General features: G+C 39.8%; 1 long non-coding RNA gene across 2 annotated transcripts in view; it reads right to left on the bottom strand.

The window, feature by feature from the left end:
* LOC120099251 (uncharacterized) overlaps positions 1-17,070 on the bottom strand; it is a 92,199-nt gene that overhangs the window by 56,997 nt on the left and 18,132 nt on the right. The gene's annotated exons all lie outside the window — the stretch shown is intronic.

Genomic DNA, 17,070 nt, shown 5'->3' with positions numbered 1-17,070 from the left:
TATCCACTCACTTGATATGAGCTCATGTGGAATAAAGATCTTTACAGACCTAATTAAGACAATGATCTTCATATAAGGTTATCCCAGATTAGCATGGACCCCGAATCTGATTGCTAGCTCCCTACAAGACACAAAAGCAAGGACACAGAGACAGAGGGCAAGGCCATGTAACAACAGAAATAGTGTAAGGGTAATGCATACATAAGCCACCAGAACCCAGAAAGGGGAAGACAAAATAAATTCTCCTTTAGATCCTCCCAGGGGAAAAATGTGAAAACTTGAATTTGAACAACATAAGGGAAGAAGTCTCTGTTGTTTTAAACCAGCAATCTTCTGTGCTTTGTTATGACAACCCTAAGGAACTCATGTATATACGTTTATGTATATGTATGTATATACATATATGTACATATATATGTATATATATATGATATTCATCAGTCAGTATGTTGTTCTGCTGTATGTCTCAGAAAATTAAGCATAGGAGTTTAAATAAATAGAGATAAAATTCTCTAATATAAGATGACAGATACATGTAGACAGTTCTTGGCTGACATGGTAACACATAGATGTCATTTACACGCAGATTTCTGGGACATTCATGCTTTATTTTCCATATGTGTGGCTGTTTTGCTTTTGATAATAAATGGGCTTGCACCTGAACTATGCAGCTGATTTATTGACAGTACAATGAAACAACAGCAAAAGATATATTTCACAAGTTTTCCCCTAGAAAGCCACAGAGAACTTTCTTTTTTTTTTCATCTCATTGGTCAGACATGATATCCACATGCAGCAAAGTAACATAAAATGTGTTGCATTGTGTTTAAATTGGTGTTACATTTTTATTTGTTTTGTATTGTATATGTGTGCCACATGTGTCTGGGCATGTGTACACACACATACCATGGTATGCATGTAGACAGAGGTCAGTGAACAGCATCTTGGAGTCAGTTCTCTCTTTCCACCATGTGGGTCCTAGCGATTGAACTCAGGTCATTTGGCTTGGTGGCAGGTAGATTTACTCACTGAGCCATGTCTGTGACTTAAGAGTTTGAGATTTGGGGCATAGGGACCCCGGAGGAGGCGGCACAGGCCCTTCTGGTTGCTGCGCTCATGGAGAGCTGAAACGCAGCCCAAAGAACAACTTATCTGCTCCAAGTGACCTGCCTGGTGGACTCAGGACACACTCCCACAGGAAGAGCTGAAGACCAGTAGACAGGAGTGACTACTCAGCTAAAAGCAGAACACTCTGTCCCCATAACTGGCTGAAAGAAAACAGGAAAAGAGTTCTACAGCACTCCTGACACACAGGCCTATAGGACAGTCTAGCCACTGTCAGAAATAGCAGAACAAGGTAACACCAGAGACAACCTGATGGCGGGAGGCAAGCACAAGAAACCAAGCAACAGAGACCAAGACAGCATGGCATCATCGGAGCCCAATTGTCCCATCAAACCAAACACTGAATATCCAAACACACCAGAGAAGGAAGACCTAGATTTAAAATCACAATTGATCATGATGATGGAGGACATCAAGAAAGACATAAAGAAATCCCTTAGAGAAATGCACGAAAATACAAATAAATGAACAGAAGCCTATAGAGAGGAAACACAAAAATCCCTGAAAGAATTACAAGAAAACACAAACAGGTGTACAAATTAAAAATGGAAATAGAAGCAGTAAAGAACGCACAAAGGGAGACAACCCTGGATATCAAAAACCAAAGGGAGAGACAAGGAGCCGTAGATACAAGCATCACCAACAGAATACAAGAGATGGAAGAGAGAATCTCAGGAACAGAAGATTCCATAGAAATCATCGACTCAACTGTCAAAGATAATGTAAAGCAGAAAAAGCTACTGGTCCAAAACATACAGGAAATCCAGGACTCAATGAGAAGATCAAACCTAAGGATAAATAGGTATAGAAGAGAGTGAAGACTCCCAGCTCAAAGGACCAGTAAATATCTTCAACAAAATCATAGAAGAAAACTTCCCTAACCTAAAGAAAGAGATACCCATAAGCATATAAGAAGCCTACAGAACTCCAAATAGATTGGACCAGAAAAGAAGCTCCTCCTGTCACATAATAGTCAAAACACCAAATGCACAAAACAAAGAAAGAATATTAAAAGCAGTAAGGGAAAAAGGTCAAGTAACATATAAAGGCAGACCTATCAGAATTACACCAGACTTCTCACCAGAGAATATGAAAGCCAGAAGATCCTGGACAGAAGTCATACAGACCCCAAGAGAACACAAATTCCAGCACAGGTTACTGTATCCAGCAAAACTCTCAATTAAGATCGAGGGAGAAACCAAAATATTCCATAACAAAACCAAATTTACACAATATCTTTTTACAAATCCATCCCTGCAAAGGATAATAAATGGTAAAGCCCAACACAAGGAGGCAAGCTATACCCTAGACAAAGCAAGAAACTAATCGTTTTGCAACAAAACAAAGAGAAGACAAGCACACAAACATAATCTCACCTCCAAATATGAAAATAACAGGAAACAACAATCACTGTTCCTTAATATCTCTCAACATCAATGGATTCAATTCCCCAATAAAAAGACACAGATTAACAAGCTGGATACACAATGAGGATCCAGCATTTTGCTGCCTACAGGTAACACACCTCAGAGATAAAGACCGAAACTATCTCAGAATTAAAGGCTGGAAAACAACTTTCCAAGCAAATGGTCTGAAGAAGCAAGCTGGAGTAGCCATTCTAATATTGAATAAAATAGATTTTTAACCAAAAGTCATCAAAAAAATATAAGGAAGGACACTTCATATTCATCAAAGGAAAAATCCACCAAGATGAACTCTTAATCCTAAATATCTATGCTCCAAATACAAGGGCACCTACATACATAAAAGAAACCTTACTAAAGCTCAAAGCACACATTGCACCTCACACAATAATAGTAGGAGATTTCAATACCACACACTCATCAATGGACAGATCATGGAAACAGAAATTAAACAGAGACATAGACAGACTAAAAGAAGTTATGAACCAAATGGACTTAACAGCTATTTATAGAATATTCTATCCTAAAACCTTCTTCTCACCACCTCATGGTACATTCTCCAAAATTGACCATAGAATCAGTCATAAAACAGGACTCAAGAGATACAGGAAGAGAGAAATAATCCCATGCATCCTATCATACCACCACGGGCTAAAGCTGGTCTTCAATAGAAATAAGGAAAGAACGCCCACATATCCATGGAAGTTGAACAATGCTCTACTCAATGATAAGTTGGTTAAGGAAGAAATGAAGAAAGAAATTAAAGACTTCTTAGAACTTAATGAAAATAGGGTTGGGGATTTAGCTCAGTGGTAGAGAGCTTGCCTAGCAAGCGCAAGTCCCTGGCTTCGGTCCCCAGCTCCAAAAAAAGAAAAAAAATAATTTAATGAAAATAAAGGTACAATATACCCAAACTTATGGGACACAATGAAAGCTGTGGTAAGAGGAAAATCCATAGCTCTGAGTGCCTGCAGAAAGAAATAGGAGAGAGCATATATCAGCAGCTTGACAGCACATCTAAAAGCTCTGGAACAAAAAGAAGCAAATATACCCAGGAGGAGTAGAAGGCAGGAAAAAATCAAACTCAGAGCTGAAATCAACCAAGTAGAAACAAAAAGAACTATACAAAGAATCAACAGAAACAAAAGCTGGTTCTTTGAGAAAATCAACAAGATAGATAAACCCTTAGCCAGACTAACCAGAGGACACAGAGAGTGTGTCCAAATTAACAAAATCAGAAATGAAAAGGGAGACATAACAACAGAATCAGAGGAAATTCAAAAATCATCAGATCCTACTACAAAAGCCTATATTCAACAAAAATTGAAAATCTGGAGGAAATGGACAATTTCCTAGACAGATACCAGGTACCAAAGTTAAATCAGGAAGAGATAAACCATTTAAACAACCCCATAACTCCTAAAGAAATAGAAGCAGTCATTAAAAGTCTCCCAACCAAAAAGAGCTCAGGTCCAGACAGGTTCAGTGCAGAATTCTATCAGACCTTCATAGAAGACCTCATACCAATACTGTCCAAACTAGTCCACAAAATTGAAACAGAGGGAGCACTACTGAATTCCTTCCATGAAGCCACAATTACTCTTATACCTAAACCACACAAAGACCCAACAAAGAAAGAGAACTTCATATCAATTTCCCTTATGAATATCGACACAACAATACTCAATAAAATTCTGGCAAACCGAATCCAAGAGCACATCAAAATAATCATCCATCATTATCAAGTAGGCTTCATCCCAGGGATGCAGGGATGGTTTAATGTACAGAAAACCATCAACGTGATCCACTATATAAACAAACTGAATGATAAAAACCACATGATTATTTCATTAGATGCTGAGAAAGCATTGGACAAAATTCAACACCCCTTCATGATAAAAGTCCTGGAAAGTACAGGAATTCAAGGCCCATACCTAAACATAGTAAAAGCCATATACAGCAAACCAGTAGCTAATATCAAACTAAATGGAGAGAAACTTGAAGCAATCCCACTAAAATCAGCGATTAGACAAGGCTGCCCACTCTCTCCTTACTTATTCAATATAGTTCTCAAAGTCCTAGCCAGAGCAATCAGACAACAAAAGGAGATCAAAGATATACAGATTGGAAAGGAAAAAGTCAAAATATCACTATTTGCAGATGATATGATAGTATTTTTAAGTGATCCCAAAAGTTCTACCAGAGAACTATTAAACCTGATAAACACCCTCAGAGAAGTGGCTGGGTATAAAATTAACTAAAATAAATCAGTAGCCTTCCTCTACACAAAAGAGAAACAGGCCGAGAAAGAAAGTAGGGAAATGACACCCTTCATAATAGTCCCAAATAATATATAATACGTTGGTGTGACTTTAACCAAGCAAGTGAAAGATCTGTATAAGAACTTTAAGCCTCTGAAGAAAGAAATTGAAGAAGATCTCAGAAGATGGGAAAACCTCCCATGCTCATAGATTGGCAGGATTAATATAGTAAAAATGGCCATCTTACCAAAAGCGATCTACAGATTCAATGCAATACGTATCAAAATTCCAATCCAATTCTTCATAGAGTTAGACAGAAAAATTTCCAAATTCATCTGGAATAACAAAAAACCCAGGATAACTAAAAATATCCTCAACAATAAAAGGACTTCCGGGGGAATCACTACCCCTGAACTCAAGCAGTATTACAGAGCAATAGTGATAAAAACTGTATGATATTGGTACAGAGACAGGCAGATAGACCAGTGGAATAGAATTGAAGACCCAGAAATGAACCCACACACCTATGGTCACTTGATTTTTGACAAAGGAGCCAAAACCATCCAATGGAAAAAAGATAGCATTTTCAATAAATGGTGCTGGTTCAACTGGAGGTCAGCATGTAGAAGAATGCAGATAGATCCATTCTTATCACCGTGTGCAAACCTTAAGTCCAAAAGTATCAAGGACCTCCACATCAAACCAGATACACTCAAACTAATAGAAGAAAAAGTGGGGAAGAATCTCGAACACATGTACACTGGAGAAAATTTCCTGAACAAAACACCAATGGCTTATGCTCTAAGATCAAGAATTCACAAATGGGATCTCATAAAACTGCAAAGCTTCTGTAAGGCAAAGGACACTGTTGTTGGGACAAAACGGCAACCAACAGATTGGGAAGAGATCTTTACCAATCCTACAACTGGTAGAAGGCTCATATCCAAAATATACAAAGAACCCACAAAGTTTGACTGCAGGGAGGCAAATAACCCTATTAAAAATGGGGTACAGAGTTGAACAAAGAATTCACAGCTTAGGAATTCGTAATGGCTGAGAAGCACCTAAAGAAATGTTCAACATCTGTTGTCATAAAGGAAATGCAAATCAAAACAACCCTGAGATTCCACCTAACAACAGTCAGAATGGCTAAGATCAAAAACTCAGGTGACAGCAGATGCTGGCGAGGATGTAGAGAAAGAGGAACACTCCTCCATTGTTGGTGGGATTGCAGACTGGTACAACCATTCTGGAAATTGGTCTCCCGGTTCCGCAGAAAATTGGATATTGAAATACCTGAGACCCCAGCTATCCCTCTCTTGAGCATATACCCAAAAGATGCCCCAACATATAACAAAGACACATGCTCCACTATGTTCATAGCAGACTTATTTATAATAGCCAGAAGCTGGAAAGATGCCCTTCAACAGAGGAATGGATACAGAAAATGTGGTACATCTACACAATGGAATATTACTCAGTTATCAAAAACAATGACTTTATGAAATTCATAGGCAAATGGATGGAACTGGAAAGTATCATCCTGAGTGAGGTAACCCAATCACAGAAAAACACACATGGTATATACTCACTAGTAAGTGGATATTAGCCCAAATGCTCGAATTACCTTAAATGTACAGAAGACATGAAACTCAAGAAGGATGACCAAAATGCAAATGTTTCACTCCTTCTTTAAAAGGGGAACAAGAATACCCTTGGGAGGGGATAGGGAGGCAAAGTTTAGAATGGAGACTGAAGGAACACCCATTCAGAGCCTGCCCCACATGTGGTCCATACATATACAGCCACCCAATTAGACAAGATGGATGAAACAAAGAAGTGCAGAATGAAAGGAACCGGATGTAGATCTCTCCTGAGAGATACAACCAGAATACAGGAAATACAGAGGCGAATGCCAGCAGCAAACCACTGAACTGTGAACGGGACCCCCATTGAAGGAATCAGAGAAAGGACTGGAAGAGCTTGAAGGGGCTCGAGACCCTATATGAACAACAATGCCAACCAACCAGAGCTTCCAGGGACTAAGCCACTACCCAAAGACTATACATGGACTGACCCTGACCCTGGCTCCAACCTCATAGGTAGCAATGAATAGCCTAGTGAGAGCACCAGTGGAAGGGGAAGCCCTTGGTCCTGCCAAGACTGAACTCCCAGTGAACAGGATTGTTGGGGGAGGGTGGTAATGGGGGGGCAGGATGGGGAGGGGAACACCCATATAGAAGGGGAGGGAGAGGGGTTAGGGGGATGTTGTTCTGGAAACCGGGAAAGGAAATAATAATTGTAATGTAAATAAGAAATATCCGATTTAATAAAGATGGAGGGAAAAAAAAGAGTTTGAGATTTGAGCCAGTGAAGTTTCACAATGAGTTAGATGAAAAATTAGGGCAGATAGGCGCCATTAATGAACAAATGGAAAATGCAGCTGGCCTCAATTAAAAAGAAATACACAATATAAATAAATCACATGGAAAGATTGCAAAATGGAATCAAAAAGGACTTCAAGAAAGATAGTGCCGATAAGATGCAAGAAAGAGATGAAGGTGTTCTTGCAGAATTCAGGAAATATGGCTAATAACAAAAACAAACAGAGAAATCCAAACCATACTTGCAATGTTCACAGTAGACTGGGTTGTAATGATTGTCACTGTAAATCCAGTGATTGTAACAGATGTGCCACAACAATCAGAAATGTTTCTAGCAAGAGAAAAGGTGCAGAGTATGGGGACACAGTTTTGTCTGGAAACTGTACTTCTTACCCAGTAGTGCTAAGACTCTGACATTGCTTGGAAAAATGAAGTCTACTTTAAAGCACACAGAACTTCACCTTGTGGTGGTGATGCAAACCTTTAATCCCAGCACTGGAGACAGAGAGGCACCCACGTCTCTGAGTTCGAGGCCAGCCTGATCTACATAGTGAGTTCCAGGACAGCCAGGGATACACAGTGAGACCCTGCCTTGAAAAAGAAAGCAGAAGGAAACAAAGAAAAGAAACACAAAAGGAACCACCAACAAATGAAACAAAACAAAATGATGATAAAACTACCTAAGTACCCACATATACATTTTGTTTCATCTTTATTAACTTGAGTATTTCTTATTTACATTTCGATTGTTATTCCCCTTCCCGGTTTCCGGGCCAACATCCACCTAACCCCTCCCACTCCCCTTCTGTATGGGCTTCCCCTCCCCATCCTCCCCCCATTACCACCCTCCCCCCAACAATCCTGTTCACTGGGGGTTCAGTCTTGGCAGGACCAAGGGCTTCCCCTTCCACTGGTGTCCTTACTAGGCTATTCATTGCTACCTATGGGGTCAGAGTCCAGGGTCAGTCCATGTATAGTCTTTAGGTAGTGACTTAGTCCCTGGAAGCTCTGGTTGGTTGGCATTGTTGTTCATATGGGGTCTCGAACCCCTTCAAGCTCTTTCAGTTCTTTCTCTGATTCCTTCAACGGGGGTCCCGTTCTCAGTTCAGTGGTTTGCTGCTGGCATTCGCCTATGTATTTGCGATATTCTGGCTGTGTCTCAGGCGAGATCTACATCCGGTTCCTGTCAGCCTGCACTTCTTTGCTTCATCCATCTTATCTAGTTTGGTGGCTGTATATGTCCACATATACATTTTAGCAAATGTTGACATCTTTTCCATGATTTAAAAAAAAACTTTTTAAAAAAAGTATTTTGGAGTGTTAAAAACTGAAGCTGAGTTCGAAGGCACCCTGGTCTAGTGAATTTCAGGCCAGCCAGGGATGTTTCAGGAAAAAAAAAGTGTTAATTATTCTTGTGAGCTGGAGAAATGGCTCAGCAGTTAGAAGGACTTGTTATTCTCCAGTTCTGGGAGGATCTGAAGCCCTCTTTAGACGTCCTCGGGCAATATGATAGTTACACATGAAGACAGAACACACACACACACACACACACACAGACACACAGAGAGAGAGAGAGAGAGAGAGAGAGACAGACAGACAGACAGACAGACAGACAGAGACAGACAGAGACAGACAGAGACAATGACAGTCAGAGAGAGCAACAGTGAGAGACACAGAAAGACAGAGAAGTCGAGAAGAATTTAAAACACTGCTGAGTTGAAAAACAAAAACTACAATAGATATTCCTACATTAAACGCAAGAACTCGGTGACAGCAGATGCTGGAAAGGATGTGGAGAAAAAGAAATACTCTTCCATTGTTGGTGGGATTGCAAGCTGGTACAACCATTCTGGAAATCAGTCTGGAGGTTCCTCAGAAAATTGGACATTGCACGACCTGAGGACCCAGCTATACCTCTCCTGGGCATATACCCAAAAGATGCTCCAACATGTAATAAGGACACATGCTCCACTATGTTCATAGCAACCTTATTTATTTCCAGCCAGAAGCTAGAAAGAACCCAGATGCCCTTCAACAGAGGAATGGATACAGAAAATGTGGTACATCTACACAATGGAGTACTACTAGCTATCAAAAACGATGACTTCATGAAATTCGCAGGCAAATGGATGAGTCTAGAAAATATGATCCTGAGTGAGGTAACCTAGTCACAAAGGAACACACATGGTATGCACTCACTGATAAGTGGATATTAGGCATAGAGCTTGGAGTACCCAAGATACAACTCATGGATCACATGAAGCTCAAGAGGAAGGAAGATCAAAGAGTGGATGGTTCAATCCTACTTAGAAGGAGGAACAAAATAATCAAAGGAAGTAGAGGGTGAAAGGGACTTGAGAGGAAGCGGGTAGGGGTAGGGAAGAATAGGGGTAGAATCAGGTATGAGAGGAGATGGAGAAGATTACAGAGGGTCAGGAAGTTGAATAAATGTGTGTAGCATTGGGGGATGGAGAACTGGGGGGACCAACCAAAAAGTCCCAGATGCCAGGAAAGCAAGAGACTCCCAGGACCCCACGGGGATGACATTAGCTGAAATACCCCACAAAGGGGAGGAAGAACCTGTAGAGACCATATCCAGAGGTTAGGTGTGCACTCCCCTCCACTGAGGGGTGGGGCCACCCACCCATCTCCAAAATTTTAACCAGAATTGCTCCTGATCACAGGGTCCCAATGGAGGAGTTAGGGGAAGGACTGAAGGAGCTAAAGAGACCTTATCTGGCATCAATGGGAAGAGAGGCCCTTGGTCCTGTGAAGGCTTGACCCTCCAGTGTAGGGAAATGCCAGGGTGGTGAGATGGGAGTGGGTGGGTGGGTGGGGGAGCGTCCTCATAAAAGCAGGGTAAAGGGGGATGGATAGGGGCTTTGCAGAGGAGAAACTGGGAAAGGGGTTAACATTTGAAATGTAAATTTAAAAAAGAAGCAAGAACTCTGGAAATGATTTGGGAAGTGTGTACTATTGATTGAGCAAACAAAGAACATAAAAAGGAAAGAGAAGAGAGATAGAGGAATGTTAGTGAACTGAGGAGAAAAAAATGCCTAAAGTAGAAAACATTCAGTGACTCAGTTAAAGGAAACTCTTTGGAATAGAGGAGCACATGAATCTGTGGCTTTCAAAGGTATGCCAGTTCAAGGGGAAAGCTGAGGAAACTTGGGAAACATAACCTACCACTGAAGTTACTCACCTTAGTGACTTCATTCAACCTTAGAGACAGCCACGAAACAAACCTGGAGCAATTCTGGGAGCCTCTGGGCTGCACTGCAGAACACATGACCAGTGTACATGCTATACTTTCAGACTTCGCAAGGAAAGTGGGACCTGCTATGTTACAGCCAGCTGAGATGTTGTCTGTATTTCCTTTAAAAAGTGTTTTTTGTTTGTTTGTTTTTCTCCATCCTTATTAAATTGGATGTTTCTTATTTACATTTCAATTGTTATTCCCTTTCCCGGTTTCCAGACCAACATCCCCCTAACCCTTCCCACTCCCCTTCTATATGGGTGTTCCCCTCCCCATCCTGCCCCCCATTACCACCCTCCCCCCAACAATCACATTCACTGGGGGTTCAGTCTTGGCAGGACCAAGGGCTTCCCCTTCCACTGGTGCTTTTACTAGGCTATTCATTGCTACCTATGCAGTTGGAGCTCAGGGTCACCCGCGTATAGTCTTTGGGTAGTGGCTTAGTCCCTGGAAGCTCTGGTTGGTTGGCATTGTTGTTCATATGGGGTCTCAAGCCCCTTCAAGCTCTTTCAGTACCTTCTCTGATTCCTTCAACGGGGGTCCCGTTCTCAGTTCAAATATAAAAGAACAATGGGATGTGTTGGGGCACACCATTAATCCCAGCACTTGGGAAGCAGAGACAGGTGAGTTTTTACTTCTACATATACACATACACATACATACACTTATTTATACATACATATGTATATGTATATACACACATATATTTGAACTAGGAAAACTCATCTGATGAAAGGATTCAGCTGAATAGGAAGACCAGGTGATAGCATAAAGTAACAGACTCCGGGAATGTGGGATCTGACAAAAGCCAATTGCCAAAAAATAAAGTGTAAATTTAAATTAATGATCCAAAGCATTACAGAGGAATGGAAATAAAGTGGCAAAAGGTCATCAAGATTAAAATCTGCTAATCCTAGGTTAAAACAAAACAAAACACAAAACCATTAAGATGGTAAAGAGTCTCTTACCCCCCTCTTACTCTTTGTTCTTCTCTGTTCTTGCCCCCTGCCCACGTGCCCATGGCTGGCCGCCTTTCCTCTCCTCTCCTCTCCTTCTCTCATTAAACCTCTCCACATGGAAAAAAAAAGATGGTAAAGAGTGTTTTAAATGATAAAACATGAATCTCCAGGCTGGAGAGATGGCTCAGCGGTTAAGAGCACCTGACTGCTCTTCCAGAGGTCCTGAGTTCAAATCCCAGCAACCACATGGTGGCTCACAACCATCTGTAATGAGATCTGATGCCCTCTTCTGGTGTGTCTGAAGACAGCTACAGTGTACTTATATATAATAAATGAATAAATCTTTAAAAAATATGAATCTCCATTGATATGAGCTGAGTCATTGTGTTCTCTCCCATCAAATTGCCTGTGCTGAAATCATAATAGCTAAAGTGATAGTTTTGGCAATGGTACCTTTGGTATTTAATTAAATCATGAGCTCACAGGATGAGCCTGGTGGCCTTATGAGAAAAAGTCTTAAAGAAGTTTTTTGGAAGTGTGTCTTCAAGGCCAGCATATCGTCTACACTTCAATGTATAGTATTAATAATCCAGTGGGAGACGTACAGCAATGCCAGCACTCTCTCCCATTATTTCAATAGAAACAGTGAGGTACATTGTGTGCTTGGAATATTTACATACAACACACTTACCAATTCAGCTGCCATCAGATTGTAGGATCTAAATAAACTTACGTTGCAATACGAAAGTGAAAGTGTTGCCAATTTTAACTGTGAGATGTCACTAATTATTCATATTATGGCCCATTCCAGAGACATTACAATATGTCTTAGGTTCAGTCAAATGAATATGGAATTAGAAATGAGGGATAAAACATAAGCAAAGAAAATGTTAATAAATGAAAAAAACATGAAGTATATATTTTATGACTGCAATATGATAAAAAACCTGTTAATAACAAACAAATTGAGTCTACTTTTATTACAACCACACCTTTCATCTGGGAAAAGTGTTCTAAGACCCACAGTGGATGCCTAAAACCTCAATATACTTCATTTTTCTGAACTCTCTATATACTGCATTTTTCTATGCATATGCAACTAGGATAAACTTTAATTTATAAATTAGTGCAATAAGATTAACTGCAACAAGAAATAATAAAATAGAACAGCATACTGCAATCAAGTTGCCGCAAGCATGAGTACTCACTAACTTGCAGACTGGCTCATTGCTAAATACAGGAACTGAAACACCCTTTCATCTGATAACTAAGATAGCTGATTAATTAGTGAATAAAAGAGAGGTTAGTCACAGTATGGATAACGGATGCATCCCAGCCCAGGAGGAATGGACAGGAAGGCATAAGGTTTCATGAAGCTGATCAGAATGGCATACATTAATATGGTGGAAATGTTTTCAATTAGCATGTTTTCCATCCATAGCTGACTAAAGCAGTTGACTGAACGTTTGGAGAACAAAACTGTGGCCAACAGAAGACTATAAGACTTCTAAAACACCAAAGGAACTGTTAACCCAAAGAATATATAAAAAGTAATGAATACAATCTGTGTAGTGAAGAATTATTAAAACAGCTAAAGCAATCATCAGAGAAAATGGTATATCTTTAAACATCCTTCTTGGCTAAATATGAAGATGGGAACAAATAGATAACTTGCCCATGGAGTCAAAAATCAGCAAAGAAAACAGAAAGGAAGAATCAATTTATTATATAGATAAAATCATAGTAATACAGAATTCATGGAAATCAATTTAGTTTCTTCCTTAGAAAAACAGACCAAAGTACAGTGTAGAAAGCAAGAAAAGGGGTTAACAAGAACCAATATCTATATGAGATTAAGAATGCTCAACATACAGAGAACTTTAAAGAATTAGAAGTAAATATTAGAACATTTTAAAAAATGACCTAGCTCTATGGACAAAATGAATTTTCTCTTTTGGAAGAAAACGTTTTTTAAAACCAATTATTAGCGTAATAACGAAGATTAGTGTATCACTAAGCGTCCGTCTCAGAGAGAAAAACTTCTCACAGAAAAATTTAATGTCTAGAACTGAGGTGCTGAATTAATAAAGAGGGGGCTGTTGGGAATAATGTGGGCATAATAGGTATATGAAGCAGACAGCACTCCCCATCAGGGAAGCAAAAAGGAAGAGGTTGGTGTTAGCAAAACCTAAGAGCCTACACCAGAGGCCTCACAAACCTAATGCTCACATTTTAGTCACAGGCATGCCTTTTCCAACTCTCAGACTTCCGCAGAAAGTCACTACTGTAGCTGCTACATCTTTTTTTTTAAAAAGATTTATTTATTTATTATATATGAGTACACTGTAGCTGTCTTCAGACACACCAGAAGAGGGCATCAGATCCCATTACAGATGGTTGTGAGCCACCATGTGGTTGCTGGGATTTGAACTCAGGACCTCTGGAAGAGCAGTCGGTGCTCTTAACCGCTGAGTCATCTCTCCAGTCCTAGCTGCTACATCTTAGTAGACACCATGACGCTGGTTCTGAGAGTAAGAAAAAAAAAGTGTAGACTGGTCTCACAGTCTGCTGCTAGAGTGACCTGTTGCTGCTATAGAAATAGGACAGGAACAGAAGAAAATGTAAAAGATGCCTATCTTGCCTGAACTCTCAGGTCAATTTTCCTCCAGTTTCTCTTACTATTAACAACATGTGGTTAGAAGCCCACCCTAAAATGAGGCTGCAAACCAAAATTTGCAAATTCCCAGAATTCCTATGTTGTTGGTTTTTTTTTTATGGTCAAAGAGTTGAAGTTTTAATGTGTTGGTGGAAATATATATATGATGTTCAAATCAATATTCATCAGTGTGCAGTGTGTCTTAGAGCCTTTCTATGAGGCTTTTGCATCCATATCACATGTTCGAAAAAGAGAGTCTGCCAATGTATTAAAGGCACAATCCCTAACAAACAATTTTTCCTCTACATATTAGGAGTAGTTGAATACTACAAAGCCTATTAATATAATTTTCCATTCCAACTGATTACAAGAGAAAAAACTACAAAATCATCTCATAGTTGCTATGGAGACATCGGAGTGAAATAATTCTTGATATATGATATATTTGTTTATCAGCATCAAGCTATACTTGATACAGAAATAGCTCATGCATCTAGTTCAGGGATCATATATCTCATATTCTATATATCAGACATTTACATTGAAATTCATAACAGTAGCAAAATTACAGTTATGAAGTAGCAACAAAAATAAATTTTATGCTTGGGGGTCACTACAACGTGAGGAGCTTATTAAAGGATCTCAGCATTAGCAAGGTTGGCAACTACTGATCTAGTTGATATTTATTAAGTCCCTCATGTATTAGACCATATAGAAGGTATTGGGTAGGGAATAATTAATAGAAAAGACAAGGTGCCTGTTTTTCAACATTCTACTTGAGGAAGGACAACCAACAATTTCACAGACTGGTGAAGATAATACACACTGTGATTAATACTGCAAGGACTATCAAGAGGATAATGGGATCCTCAATATGTTAATGGAGATTTGGTTTAGATAGGATGGTTTAAAAAGTCCTCTGCATGGTGGTAGTATAAGCATTGAATCCCAGCACCAGGGAGGCAGAGGCAGGTGAGCATCCACGACAGCCAAGGTTACAGAGAAACCCTGCCAAGAGCAAACAAACAAACAAACAAACAAACAAAACCAGGAAGAAAGAAAGAAAGAAAGAAACAAACAAACAAAGAAAGAAAGAGGAGACAAAGAAAGAAATAATAAAAAAGACTGTAATCTAAAGATAAGGAATGAAGCAGCCTTACATATAACATTAACAGAATACCAGACAATGACACAGGAGTTGAAGGTGATAGATTGAGACAAGTCCTAGATATGAAGCATGAAGAAGAAAGTCATGTCAGATGATTTCTATGTCTCTGCCTTCCTTCCTTCCTTCCCTCCTTCCCTCCTTCCCTCCTTCCTTCCTTCCTTCCTTCCTTCCTCCCTCCCTCCCTTCCTTCCTCCCTCCCTTCCTTCCTCCCTTCCTTCCTTCCTCCCTTCCTTCCTTCCTTCCCTTCTTCTGGCCTGCCTGCCTGCCTGCTGCCTTCCTTATTTATTTTATATTAGTTTAGTTTCAGTTTTAGTTTTGAGACAGTCTCACTCCATAGCCCTGGCTGTCTCAGAACTCTCTGTGTAGAGGAAGCTGGCTTTGAACTCAGAGAATTCCATCAGCCTCTTCCTCTTGAGTACTGGAAATAAAACTGAGCCCTGTCTCTTTCAGTTGTATTTTTTTTAAATGTAGTCCAGGCTAGCTTTGGACTTGTGATTCTTTTGCCTCAGTTTCCCGAGTGATGGGATTGCAGGTATCCACTGTGAAGTTTAGCAAGACACATATTTTTGCATCAAGCACAAATAAGAAATAGAAAAATGGGGAAACGAAAACTAAGGAAGGAGTCCATTTCTGGTTAAACAGTGTTAAATGCTAACCACGTGAATCATTATGAGAACTGAAAAGTGGATTTGCAACAGAAAGTGGCCAATAACGTTAGGAAGACCAGTTTTTGCAGGTGACGGTGTTAAGCCTGATGTAGACAACTGAGAGATGATCAGAAAGTAGAAAAAACTGTGGGACTTCAAAGGAACAGACAGAGATTTGGTACCTGGGGAGGTAACCAAGGCAATTTATTGTTAATGATGCAGTACACTTTTTATACTCAAGACCCTTTTAATTAATTCTATCTTACAAAAACTAGAGTTTGGGGCAATTCTTTAAAACAACGATTTTCCTACAAACTTTACTATTTTACTGTGGTTCAGACTGCCATATCTTATTACCTCCATAGTGTCCCTTCTTGATGTGTAATAAAAATCTCAAAATAAACTTGGTCCAAAGAAAATCCTCACCTCTCTAAAACACCTGAGCGTTAACTCTGTCTTCTTTTGAAAATTTGACTTTATGCATTCTTGCATCGAAATAAAATGCCATCAATTATATTGTCCCCACTTTCAGAACATACACAGAACAAGGCTAGTGGCCGCCACTTGCAACTTTAAGCCACTTGATTCGTTCTTTTTGCAATTGCATCCTAACTGTTGGCCTAACTTTTCCCTTCACTCTGCCTTTCCTCCATACATGCTACTTCCTTTCCCCAGTGAGATGACAATCTTTTAAGACAGCTTAAAAATTCCAATGGGAATTATCGAGCGGCCTATCTGAACTCATCTCCTAAACGCTACCTCCAGTCTCTGTTCCAGCCGTTTGAGTTGCTTTGCTCCCCCAAGCTTACTTTTGCTTCAGGGGCCTTGCACTGGCCACTTCCTGTGCCTTTCCTGTCCCCTGCCCTATTCCGCTATGTCTGCATAACATACTTCCCCTACTTCCTTTTCTAAGTCCTAAATTACTTGTTCTGCAAATTCCACTTTCCTGCAGCCAACATAGTTTGAGGGATTTAAAATTTACTGCTATAGACATTTATATTATGTATACTTAGGATTTATGAATTAAGAATATTGAGAGTTTTCTCTAATGAAGTGGCACTGGGCATATCAACCACTCCAGGGTAGGCCTCATGTTCAAGAGTAGTTGGCCAACATATGGATCCCACACTCATCGTTTTTATTTGGTTACAGTTTGATGTTTTGGGTTTGTTTTGGGGGGGGGGGAGAAT

The sequence above is a fragment of the Rattus norvegicus genome, chromosome X (assembly GCF_036323735.1).
Source record: "Rattus norvegicus strain BN/NHsdMcwi chromosome X, GRCr8, whole genome shotgun sequence".
Taxonomy (NCBI): Eukaryota; Metazoa; Chordata; class Mammalia; order Rodentia; family Muridae; genus Rattus; species Rattus norvegicus.
Note: the sequence above shows the minus strand (reverse complement) of the source record. Positions and strands in the feature narration are given on the sequence as shown.